Source organism: Octodon degus, unplaced genomic scaffold (assembly GCF_000260255.1).
Source record: "Octodon degus isolate 3935 unplaced genomic scaffold, OctDeg1.0 scaffold00045, whole genome shotgun sequence".
Taxonomy (NCBI): Eukaryota; Metazoa; Chordata; class Mammalia; order Rodentia; family Octodontidae; genus Octodon; species Octodon degus.
The window spans coordinates 5,976,750-5,989,765 of NW_004524621.1; the positions used below are offsets into that span (position 1 = coordinate 5,976,750).

Sequence of the window (13,016 nt, forward strand, 5' to 3'; positions counted from 1 at the left end):
GCGCCCGCCCCGCCCGCCGCCTCGCCACTTCCTGTGCGCGGCCCCGAGTTCCGCCGGCGCGGGGACGGGACACGCGGGACGGCTGGGGACGCGGGACACGCGGGGCGGCGCGAGGCGAAGGTGGAGGCGGGGCAGGCTATGGGGCGGGGCCGGGAGTGGTGGGGTTGCCGCGGGACCCCTCGCTGCCCTTGTCTCCACGTGACCCCATCCCCCACCCGCGGGGTCCAGAACCGCGCGTGCCGTGGAATTGTCCACAATCGCCCTGCCGACCTCGCTGGGTCACACTGGGTCCTCATCCAGCTCTAGCTGGAGACACCTGAGCCAGGGACAGCAGCCTCCTGTGCCCCCATCCGAAGCAGGCAGGGACCCCTGTGGTAGGTCCCAGGAACAGCCGCCCCAACCTCTTCCTACACCCTACCTCTGTGCAGGGGCGCCTGCTGGGATCCTTGGGTCCAGCTGGACTTCCTGAGCCTGATGGATTTCATTCGAAAACTGTTTAGTATGCACAGCCTGGTGCTGGCTGCTTGAGTCTCCTCATGAGCCTCCTCAAAGGGTTTCAGAAAATGCCTGGGGGAAAGTACATGTTCGTGGACTTCACCTTCGCTGACTCTTGAAATGAAGCTCTGTTGTGCAGTGTTGGTAGAAACCCAGTCTTTCCAAAGCCTTCACCCTGCACAGCCTGCCGGCGTTGGTCATCAGATCTTGAGGTACAGGGTGCTGACTTGGTGCTCCCGTGATTACAGAGGAGATGAAAACAACTCAGTAAACTCCAGCTCTGCTCATTAAATGTTTTTTTTCATTCTTTTTTTTTTTTTTTTTCTATCTTATAGGAAAGGTGAGTGGCAGCCACAGGTATTGGGTTGACCTGAGCTGTCAAAGTCTCTCCAGGTTGCTCTCGCATGCAGTTGTAAATGTTTTTTTTTTTCAAAAACATTCATGTGGTGATTCTGTGTACACGGATACAACTTGATCTCTGAGACTGTTAAGTTAAAAAGCAATACATACTCACTGATCCACTCTGTGTTACAAAATGTCTCTGCAGTTGTCCAGGAAGGGTCTGGAAGGGGTAACCTGAGACAGGATGGCAGAGCAGGGAAACTTGGAGTGGGCAGGGACAGGCAGCTGTGTCATAAATGCACACTGTACACTCACTTTTTTAAACCAATAAAAATGCACCTGCTTGGGGCTGGGGAGGTGGCTTACCTGGCAAGTGCAAGGGCCTGAGTTCAATCCCCGGTTCTGAAAAATAAATAAATAAAAATACACCTACTTATGCAGACCTTGGGCAGCATGTTGCTTGTGTTGCTCAGGACTTGGTCTGGATGGTGTGAAGCTCCTCAAGATAATCTAATCTTGGTTTGATTAGATCTTCGGGCAGGATCTGTCCCGGAGCACATAAACATTTGAGTAAACACAGACAGGGCACTTGGATGGCAGCCACCAGCTTACCTCCTCCCTGCTGTCCAGAGGCCGTTTGGGCGCCTGGCCCTGAGAATGGCTGGCTGGCACCCTATGTGTGCTTAGGGAAAAGGTATGAGGATCTGTGCCCTGGCCACTACCAGCTGCAGCAGAGCCTTGGCCTGGCACTCTTCAGTTTCTTCTCATGACCCAGTGATGATGTTTTCCTCATAGGAGAGAAACTGGGATTCCCCAGCTTCCTAAGTTAAAAATAGGGGGAATGGGGAAGCACTGACCTCTTGTATTATTCATACAGGGAGGGCTCTCTGCCAGGAAGGAGAGGAGAGTGGTACAGGTACCTACTTTGCAAATGTGCCAAGCTCCTGCTGATATTGGTGTTAATCTTCAGCGTGAATTTTGTTATCCCATCTTACAGATCAATAAACTGACCCTGAGCATTGCCCTCTGCCTGCCTCTAAGGCTAAAGGGGCCTTTCCAGCTCTAAACTACCTTTGTTGGAAGACCTTCCTGACCAGCCTCACCCAAGGCCCAAGGGGGGGGGTCCGGACATTGGACAAGTTGGGGAGGGAACAAGCAATGGCCACAGGGAGGCCTCCCAGGGTGACTGGACTGGGACATCAAAGGAACTGAGGGCCAAGCCGCGATGCTAGCCTGTGACCTTAGGATAGTACATTTCCCCTGTTAGTTTCTTTTTTGTAAAGAGAACTGCACACTGGTCTTCCCAGTCCCCAAGGGTGTGCCCAGAGAGACTGGAGCCTGGATAATTCGGGCATGGACAAGCCTCAGGCAGGCTTCCCCCAGGTGTAAACATCTACCAAACTCAAGGTAACTGAATTGGAAAGCATCTGTGTGGGCATGGACTGTGAATAGAGAGGCGTTGAGGTTGGTGTCGCTTTTTGACCTTGGACACAGGATCTTGCTATGTATCCCAGGGTGGCCTTGAACACTCCCTGATCCTCCTGCCTCAGCCTCCTAATTGCTGTGACTACAGGCATGCACCACCACACCCAACTAGATCTTTTTGACTAACACCGTGTCGGGAAACAATGATAACAAGCATGATTTTGTCAGGACATGGATTATTTTAAACATGGAATCCACAGAGGCAAACATTTACAAATGGGATTTTTCACAGCGACAACACTGGAACCCCAGGGACGCACAAAGATCTGCCCTCGGGGATGCGGCCACACATCCAGCAGCCAGCTGCAGGCACCAAGGTGACTCAAGGGAGATAGTGGAAAGAAGCCACAAAGCCAGACCCTGACTAGAGCAGACCCTACCAGCATCCTATGTCCAGCTGTGAGGGCCAGGTTGAGTGCAGGCTGCAACTCCTGGGCCAGAGGAGACTGAGGACAGCATGGTGGCTGCGGGTTACCCTGGATCTGAGGCTGTGCAGCTTCATTCCTGGCCTCTCCTTTCAGTTCACAGCCATACAGGTCACACACCCCTGGCACCCCACCCCACTCAGTGCCAGGCCCTGGAACCATGCTGGACCTGCTAAAGACCCTCACCCCACACAGTGAGAGATGCTGCCTCAGTCAGGCTTCTTGGCCTCACACCCCATAGTCCAAGCCAGTGGGCCCAGCATTTGCATGCTGTTCTGACCAGAGCACAACCCTCTCGTGTCCATGGGAGTCAGGACCAGAGTCCCAGCTGCTAGGGAGATGGGGCCACTGGGATCAGTTCCAGGTGAGGCTTCTGTTCCTCTAGGGAAAGCCCCACCCTCCCCTGCCCAGGTGTACACTCACACACAAGCAGAAACTATTTATTTGCACAACTACTTCTTCAAGATATTTTCTAGGGTTAATGTTATAGACACACAAACTATTTCTAAACCATCATGTTTTCAGGGTGCATAGAAGAGCTGTAACACTTCTTACCCACCCAGCACACAATTCAGGTCCTGAGAGGTCGGGAAAGAAGACCCTGGCCCTCTCTTCCAGGGTCAAGGGGTGAGGCAGCAGTGCCAGGAGGTGGTGTGGGAGGCAGGGCCCCTGCTGTCCTGGGCTTGGAGCTCAAGGCAGGGGTGTGAGAACCTGGCAGGCCCAGCCTGAGATGGTGTCCTCTGACTCTATACCAAGAAGTTTCTGGAAGCAGAGCCACAGAGCAGCTCACTGGTACCCAGAAGTCACCACAAGGAAAAAAACACCAGGCCACCAGTGAGCTCATGGCAACCACTTGCAACTGCTAGATGAGTGGCTTGGGGTCCTGCCTTGTACTGTGCTTCTCAGCAGTACATTTCTCCATGCCGCACTAGCAGTGTTATACCGTGTCACATGCCTGTCCCCCTGCATCCCACCTGAGTCTGAGGGGTCATTGATCCAGGAGCCAGGGACCCACATCTGTGCCGTTGTTTTGCTGGCTCCATGGCTAGCACTGTTGCCTGCATACCAGTCTGCGCCTCACTTTCTTTCTGGTCAGGGACCAAGACCAGTGGAAACATCTGTGGACACACACTTAGGGAGTTCGCTTTGGGGTATCTGTGAAATTCTGTCTGCCCAGCCATGTCCCAGGGACCTCTACTGTCTTCTCCTTGGAGCTGCCTTGCTCAGCTCTTAGCCCCTTGCCCTATGTCTCTGGGCTCCTGGCACCGTTGCCTGCTTCTCCTCTGGGCATTTCTCTCTACCCATAGCCCTGGGATTGCAGAAGCCTTCCTATTCCAGTCTCACTGGGTCTGGGCCCTGGACAGCACCTGGCTCCCAAAAGTCTCCACCCCCTTATAGGCCGAGGACACCTCAAGAGAGCAGGCCCAAGGGACAGGCATTTTCTTAATTTGTTTGTGTTACATGTTCTGTTAGGGCTGTGTAGTCAAGTGCCAGGGCTGGGGCTTCCACAGGGCTGACACTGTCTCTCCTGGGACTGGAGGGCTGAGGCCAGGGTGTCACACTGGGTACTCCCTGAGGCCTCCTCCATCTTGGCTTGCAATTGGGCAGCTGGCATCTTCTCCCTGTGCCCCCGGGGACATCCTTCTGTGCCCTGCCCTCTTCTTAGGACATAGTCATGTGGGATCAAGACCCCCTGGTGGCCTCATTTTAACTGTGTTACCTCAGTAAAAGGCCCCAGCTCCAAATACATTCTCAGGTCCTGAGGTTCAGACTTGAGGTGTTGGTCCCCACTGCTCAGAAGATAGATGTGTGTTCTCTCTGCAAGAAACACAAATTGCTCAGGAGCTTTTCAAAAAACATTGCAAAGTCCTCAGGCAAGGCAGGAGGTGCTTCTCCTCTGGGCTTCGCTCTCTACCCATAGCCCTGGGGCTGCACAGCCCTTCCCATTCCACCCTTGCTGTGCCCTGAGGAGTAGGAGCCACTAGTTCTTGGGCCAACCAGAGACCCTGCTGTGGCTCCTGGCTTGCCCCACCTCCTGGAGGGGAATCCAGAAGGAACTTGGGGGCTGGTAGGAAGAGAAGACATGGGTCAGGGAGATGGCTCAGTAAAATAAGCATTTTCCGGGGAAGCACAAGGGTCTGAGTTCAATCCCCAGTTCTGCAAAAAACAACAACAACAACAACAAAAAAAAAAAAAAAAAAAAAAAACACCAAAAAACTGAAATTTAAGATCCTTTGGTTCATGAGCGTGATGATTGGGTGTTCATGCCTTATTCATGAGATGTGCCTCCCTCTAAACCTTTTTATGACGTGGGCACATTATCTGTCTGACTTGAAAAAAAAAAAAAAAAAAAAGAAGAGAAGGCAGGTGCAGGGACCCAGTGGCCAGCTCTGAAATGCAGGAATACCACTCCGCCCCACTCACAAACTCATGTTCCAGGCCCCGTGGCTCAGGAGCCTGCTGGACACTCATGCTAGGTGGCCTGGCAGTGGCCACAGCATCTGTTGTTGAGTGGGAGAGAGGTAGGCAGAGCAACAGCCATGTCACTGCCTGGGACCTGAGCAAAGCTTGGTCCCTTCCTGGCCTAAGCTTCACCATGTGTTGCCCCGTGGCCTTGAGGGGGCTGCACTATCAGATGAAAGGGCAACCCCCTGGGGTCCATCCATGCCTCAAGGCCAGGAAGCAGAGGGCAACTGCACAGGTTGGCTCCCCAGGGCCCCATGAGTACCAGGCGACCATAGCAGAGCTCTCGCCCATGGACTCCTGGGAAAGCCAACTGCTCCCCATAGAGCTGAAAGGCTCCCGCTTGACCTTCGAGACCCAGAGGGCTCAGCTTAGTGGAGATTCTGGAATATTGTCCTGGATGGACACCAGGTTTAGATTTGAAGATGGCCCTGGGGCCCAGCACTAGTAAGCCCTGCTATGCCCTGGACCACCTCTCTGATACGTGGTCAGTGGGCTATGCCAAGGAGCCTTCTCTAGAGCTTTTGCCCTGGCTTCTTGCTTTAGCATAAGCCTGGCCCATCCTGTCCCGTGTCCACTGCTGCAGACTCACTCCCTGCCTCCCCTTCCTGGTCACATCTGTTCCCAAAGATGCTAGCTACAAGGGCCCAGGCTGAGTCTCTGAGGTCCTGTCCATTGTCCCTGTTGTTCTGTCCCCTGCAGATTCCTGAGTTCATGCCCTCCATTACCTGGCTCCACCCCATACGCCAGCTCTACAGGGCTGTGCACATTGTCCTTGACCTGACCTGCTCACCAGTTGCACAAAAAAGTCCCCGGAAGTCCTGGCTCCTCCCAGGCTCTCACCGCCCTTGCTCTAGGCCCTCTGGTGCCGCACAGAGAAAAGTCATAACCAGGGAGAGTCCTGTCTCTGTGCTGTCCACACATGGAGATAGAGGCATTCAAAGGGAAGGGATTTTTTTTTTTTTTGTGTGTGTGTGTGTGTGTGTGTGTGTGTGTGTGTGTGGCCAGCTCAGCCCACCAGGGGGCGGGCTGGCTGGCATGTGGTGCTGGAGGATCGAACTGCGGTCCCTGTGCTTTGCTAAGCTTGTTCCAAGTAGGTGCTTTAGACCACTGAGCCATCTCGCCAGCCCCAGGGAAGGGATTTTGAAAGCACTTGTGTATTGGGTGCTGCACTCCTGGCCACACTGAGATGCCTCCTCTCACAAGCTGCTGTCCCTCCATCATCACCCTGGGGCAGCAGTCGATGAACAGGAGGGTGAAGCTGCTGCCTGGCAGCCAGGGATTCTGGACAGGGTGAGACCAGCTCATGACAAAAGAACCACCCAGTCAGCCCAGCCCATTGTCCACCTCCAACTGGAGCAGCACAGCATGGCTTTATGCCAATCAGCTTGATGGCAGTGGGGGGCTGTGGCTATGGACGTCAGAGGTGCAGAAGTCAGGCAGACTGTGCTTGCACAGTGATAAAGAGACAACGCTTGCCATTTCACAGATGGCATGAGCTGAGGTGTCTCAAGTCACTGAGAGTAGGTCCTGCATGACCTTGGTGTGCATGCATGACCTTGGTATAGGGACACATGTGTGTGCAGCCCAGCTGTGTGGTAGGGTCAGCCATGGCTCTGGGACCAAGATGCATGGGCAAGGGGACATGTCCAGGGCCTGTGGGTGACAGCTGCAGAGTAGACCCTACTGTTCCCATGTGGTAAGGCCCAGGGACACCTGGACCAGTCCTCTAACTCCAGGATGAGGCCACCAGTACCTCTCAGTTTAAGTGCAAGGTGCAGAGTTTTGAAACAAACAGTGTCATCTGTCTTCTTTTCTGCCTCCTGGAGAGACACTGCCTATAGCACCCTGGGTGGCCTGTGTTAGCCATACTGCTATCATCCAGCCCTGTGTTTTGTGCAAGTTTTTTTGTTTGTTTGTTTTTTGTTTTTCAGTGTTGAGGATTGAACCCAAGGCTTCACAATGAGCTGCATCACTACTGCTTTTTAGATTTTATAAATAAAAAATTTATTTGCTAAATTGCATAGGCTGGGCTTGAACATATTGTGACCTTCCTGATTCAGCCTCTCAGAGTGCTAAGATTCACTGCTTGCCTGGAAATCCTTGTTCTATCTTCCCTGTGCCCCTCTTGAAAGCAGACCCTGCGCAGGCCTGAGGTAAGGCCCGGCTGCCCCTCCTGCCCTTGTTGGATAGAGGCCTGCAGGGTGGAGACCTTCTCTTCTCCAGGGTCTGTCCCAGGCTAGGGATCTGCAGGTCCATTTGACAAGGTTTCTGTTATCATCACTCTGACCTAAGGTTGGGAAGAGACTCCCCTGAGTGCTCTCCCCAACTATCGAGGTGTGTTTGCCCTTCCAGGTGACAGCCAGGTGACCGTGTGAGGATTTCCACAGTACTGTCGGCATCCACCAGGCTCTGCGCTGTTTACTTGATGTGCACTGTCTTTGTTTGTTTGGTGTTACAACTTACTGCACATTAATGGAATAAATGAAATTGCTGAGGGAATGTTCAAAATACTTGAGGACTATTTTCAAGCAATTTTAAAGCCATCTTCTCATGGAAACTGCAAAGCAAATTATAAATAATTATCTACTTACTAAAATAATCGACAGTGCTTCATGGGTATGAGCTCCTCTCGGTGTCTGTGGTGAGGAAACCTCATCCCCAGCCTGGGCCGAGTGCTGGGCAAGTCTCAGTCTCTCCACTGGTCCCCAGGGCCAGAGATCAGGTCACCTCTCATCTGCTCTCCCAGTCCCTTGCCTGCCCCTCGCAGGGTCCCAGTCTCCAACCTCTCCTCGCCCCACCCCAGAGAGAGCTGGGGAGCCCCCCATACTGCTTCTGAGCCATGGCAACCTGACACCATGCTGCTGGACCATCACCCCAGGTATGCACAGGGTTTGTACCCCAACTCTGACACACAGCTGTGACCCTCTGCCTGTTCCATGCCTCCCTGGGTGTAAGTCCTCCTCATGAGGGCATGGGGGGGTAGGAGAGACAATGCCCCACCTCCCAGGACAGAGGTCAGGAGGGAGAGCTGAGGCTGGGTCTCTGACTGTGGCTCCAGCTCCTTCAACACCAAAGCTCAGCAATGGTGCTTAGGAGTCAGTGTTTCCCTTTTCAAGTCCCCAGCATGGTGGCAGGCCCTAGCATGGTGGCACAGTTTACCAGCCCCTCCACCTCCAGAGCTGCACAACTAAACCAGAAAGGAGCCTGGCACCCACATTTAATCCCCAGGGTGTTCCGTGCTGGTCCAGTTTGAGAACCACTGTGACAAAGGTTCTATCTTTCAATACAAGCATGAATAAATTCAGAAACCTGCACTTCAGGGCAGTATAAGGAAAAAAGGCCGTGCCTTTTGCCGTGATTTTTAACTATCAGCCCAGATGTCCCCCTTGGGCCCTGCCTGGTCCTTGAGCCTTTACAAATGTCCAACAAAGGGCCTTGTGGATACCACAAGCCAAGCTATACTTGCCATCCTCAGGAGCTGAGGCCTGGCTCATGGTGTCTTTTCCTTTACTCAAAACTCATTAATCACCAAACCATCATGGGCCCCTCATGACCTTCTGGAATCCTAATTACTTCTCAAATAACATCAACATATAAATTAGGAGCCAGGTATTGTGGCACACACCTGCAACCCTAGTACCTGGGAGGCTGAGGCAGGAAGATCACCTTGATTCTTCCTAAATTTTTTTTTCCTCAAAACCAGGGATTGAACTCAAACCCTTGCACTTGCCAGGGAAGTGCTTATTCTACTGAGCTATCTCCCCAGCTCCAAGATCACCTTGAGTTCATGGCTAGCCTGGGTTATAGCAAGACCCTGTCTCAAAAAGCAAATGCAAAAAAATAAAAACCTATAACTCAGTTTCCAAAAGTAGAGCCTTGGGAGACACGTTGAACCCATGGCACCAAGTGTCTGAAGCAAGGTCTCAGTCTGGGGGAGGGACTGGGGAACAAAACTGTACTCTGTCCCACCAATGGCCAGGCCACGAGCCCTGCCAGCTGTTTCAGTGCCAACCTACTCACTCCATCGCTCCCAAAGAACGAGCTTTCTTCATGGGCTCCGGACTCTTCTTCCATGCCAGCCCCTACCACCAGGGGGCGCAGAAGGTTTCCCGCTCACTTCCTGCCTGCTCCCCGACTCCTGTGCCTGGTCTACACATCTTGCTCCGGGCCATGTCCAGGCCTCTTCTAGCTGTGGCCTGTCCCTGAGATTCTGATGTGCCAGTGCCACGTCTGGGCCCAGCCTGCCTCTGTCACACACAGCAGCGTATGTCTGGCACAGGACTCCTGGGGCTCCAGTGAGGACAAGTCCTGGGGCTAGCACCAGGTTGAAGGATGCTCCCCCAGAGCCCAGATGTGCCTGCAGCGATGGCGACACCACCTTGTCCCGCCTCACCCTCTTTACGTTAGTTCTACTTTACAAATTACCCCTTGTACAATTATATTTGTGTTTGCAGGGTTACAAGTGCTAAAGAAAACCAGCTTTGTACAGCTAAGAAGCTAACTGCTGGCGTCAGCTACTGCAGGGAAAGAAGCCGGATAGACGCTGGCGAGCCCTAATCAGCAATCTTCCTTAGCCTCTCAGAGCCTGGGACATCTGAGGTCTTCGGATAACAAGAGCCTGGGCTAGGGACTTGCCAACCTTGTTCTTTAATTTAAAGTGAACTCATGTTTAGTGTTCAGGGAGCTAACGTGTTTTCTAAAGAATTACAGGGATTGGCCCAAGAGAAGAAAGTTGATTGTTGCCTCAAGAAAATTCTGGCAAAAGAGAAAGAGACGGGTGAGGAGACCCTGCTAGACAGAGCCCTCCTGCCCGAGGCCTCAGGACTTTCTCTCGTCTTTGCTACCTGGGCTCCCTAAAGGGGTTTGTCTGGGGACAATGGTGGTTTCTAGTCTTCTCCTAAATACGCCCCATCTCCTTCCCATCAACTGTCCCTGGAGTATTGGCTTGTGAGAGGCAAGCAGACAGGGTCCAGCAGTGCAGGACGTGGGAGCGGAGTCCCTGTTTCTCAGTAAGCACCGTCAGGTCCACAGCACAACCTCAGACAAGCAAGTGCTTCTCTTAGAGTCAAGGAAACCTCCCGACTCCAGTGCTGCTGCGCTGGTCTTCAGAGGCCAGAGTCTCACAGGGACACGCGAGAAACAGCAAGCAGAAACACACAGTGAGGGCACAGCGCCTCCGGACCCATCTGTTCACTTTCATGTTTATTAGAACAAATATAAATAGCCTATCAAAGCCATGGTGTTACGGATATTGTTCTGCAGGAGGGAAACTAACACATTCTTATCCACCTAAATTTTAAAAGTAAACAAATTATGATGCATAGGATAATTGGGTAAAAAATAATTTTAAAATGATGAAGAAATAAAGTGAGAAATGCAGCCTGTGCCTTGCTTGACCCTCAGGCCTTCTCATCCCATGGTTACTGCATACCTTTACCTAAAGCTCCTCCTCCGAAAGCTTCCCAGGGCTCTGCCCTGCTGACCTTGGCTTAGCATGACATTGGAACTGCCTGGCTTTCCACCTGAGCCTCCATGCCTCGCCATCTTCAGAATCCAGGCCAAAGACCTTCCCTGTGAAACCTTCAGAGCTAAGCCCCACAGATGCCTCCCTCGGGCTGCCCTTGCGTATGTCTCAGAGCCTCGGGCCGACTTTACCCCTTCAGAACACTTCTGCTTCAACTGTGTGTCCCTGATAGCTGACAGCAAGCCTTTCTGTCTACTTTGGATGTTTAGGGGTGTCCAAAGCCTGTGCAGTAGTTCTGTGGCTCCAGATTTGCACTTCCCTGCTGTATTGCAGTTATTAATCTAAAACAAAGTAGCTCAGCACAGTGCATGGTTGAACGGACCCCTTTCAGAGACTGTAGACTAATTCTCTGACACCCCCAGAAGGAAACGAGTTCCATGTGGAATAACATCTGCTATTAGCAGGTCTCCCCTGACTCTTGGATTTGGGTCCAGGGTCACCGGGTCTCTGTCCTCTCACTTGCCAGCGGACAGGGAACACTCTTCATTTCAGGAACTACTTTCAGGCCAGTCCACCCCTCTGTCCCCAGCAGCTGATCTGACATATGCCAGGGACAGTGTCTCCTTCCCAGAAACTCATGGCTCTGTTTGTAAGACTTGTGTTCCTGAAATGTGAAGAGGTAGGGGGATGTGGAGATGATGGCCACCAAGGAGGCCATCACACTCCCTGAACCCTAGAAAGACATGACACCAGAGAAGGATCACCAGAGAAGGCCAGATGGGCCAGGGGGAGTGATGGGCAGCATGGGCTGGCAGGGGTCATTGCAGAGGTATGGGGGCCAGCCCCAGTGTCTGGCACTGCCAAGGTTACAAGAGGAGGGAGGCCTTGGTGTGGAATTTCCAAGAAACAGGAGGCCAGGAGGGATTTTTCAAGGGAACTTTAATTGTACACCACCCTAGCCACTAGTAATGCTGGAAACTAGGCTGGGCCCCAAACTAAAGGGAGGCCCCCTTTTGTACTATTTCTGACACAAAGCAAGTAGAGATACAGAAGTGAAACAAAGTTAGTCAGCCCAGCAGCCCACTCTATATGAGCCTTGAAAGAAACACACCCTGTGCATCTCAGCATGTTAGGATGCTGGGAATTCCATAACCCCATTCATTAGTTTTATCAGTCGTGGTACCCAGTATCACACTCTGAGGGTGGAGACTCCCGTGAGAGAACTGCCTGAAGTGTCTTCCTTATCAGTGAGTGCACACAGGACCACAGAGGGAAAGTGCAGGTCATGCTCCTGAGGGGAGGGCCTGCCTGACGGCTGCTCGCCTGAGCTGGGACATATTTTTTAAGGGGGGGAGGGACAAAAAAGACCCTAAAAATAAAGCAGACTTTCAAAACAAGATGATAGGAAAGTAACAATAAGTAATAAATTGTGTTTTGTTATCTTCATAATAGTTACTCAAAGTATAAGATATAGGCATGGGATATTGTCCAAACAATATTAGCACAAATTTTTCTTTTCAATGAACTAAGAGAAGCTAGCTGCATAACTCTTAATTATCGTGTGTGTGTGTGTGTGTGTGTGTGTGTGTATTTTTTTTCTTTTCCCTTCCTTCTTTTTTCCTTTCCCCCATCACAGTTTCTCTTTTCTTCTGAACAGTTTCATCCCAATTCACAAGATCTATTGAATCTTATTCATCTCTTCGCATTAGTGAGACAATGTGATGTTTACACTGAGATTCCATCTCACCCCAGAAAGAGTGGCTGTCATCAAGAAATCAGCCAATAACATGCTGGAGGGATTGAGAAGGAAAAGGAACCCTTCTCTACTGTAGGTGGGAGTGTAAACTGGTACAACCGCAGTGGAAATCAGTGTAGAGAGTCCTCAATAAACTAGGATTAGAGGTACCATTTGACCCAGCTATTCCCGTCCTGCCTATCTTCTCAGAAGAATTAAAAACACGGCACCACAGAGATGTATGTGCACCCATGTTTACAGCAGCACAATTTGTAATAGCTAATTCTTGGAAACAAGCCAATGCCCATCAACTGAGGAATGGGTAAAAAGGATGTGGTCTTTTTATATGGTGGAGCTATAAAGAAGAATAAACTCAGCTGTAAAGAAGAATAAACTGGAAACTTTATAGGTAAATGGATGCAACTCGAGACCATACTCATAAATGAAATAAAGCTAGGAACATTTATTTCACACACAGAGAGGCTACGTTTGTCCTGCTTTAGCCTGAGAGTGGGAACCCACAGAGGCAGCAGCGGCTGGGGTGTGAGGCTGGTTGAGGGTATGTGCAGGAAGGCAGGCCACCTCTCCAGGACCAGCATGGTCC

General features: G+C 51.7%; 1 protein-coding gene and 2 non-coding genes across 4 annotated transcripts in view; 1 reads left to right on the forward strand and 2 right to left on the reverse strand.

The window, feature by feature from the left end:
- The window catches only part of Agpat3 (1-acylglycerol-3-phosphate O-acyltransferase 3), a 74,144-nt gene extending 73,351 nt beyond the window's left edge, over window positions 1-793 (reverse strand). For both annotated transcript variants that reach the window (XM_023715906.1, XM_023715907.1), the window contains exon 1: window positions 419-793. The gene's annotated coding sequence lies outside the window, so the exon portion shown is untranslated. The remainder of the gene's footprint in view (window positions 1-418) is intronic.
- Window positions 794-822: 29 nt separating this feature from the next.
- Window positions 823-938, reverse strand: LOC111816993. Its single transcript, XR_002821292.1, has one exon. It is a non-coding gene; the product is annotated as a small nucleolar RNA SNORA44 (small nucleolar RNA).
- Window positions 939-4,976: 4,038 nt separating this feature from the next.
- Window positions 4,977-5,079, forward strand: LOC111816997. The gene has a single exon (XR_002821296.1). It is a non-coding gene; the product is annotated as a small nucleolar RNA U13 (small nucleolar RNA).
- Window positions 5,080-13,016: the final 7,937 nt, after the last annotated feature.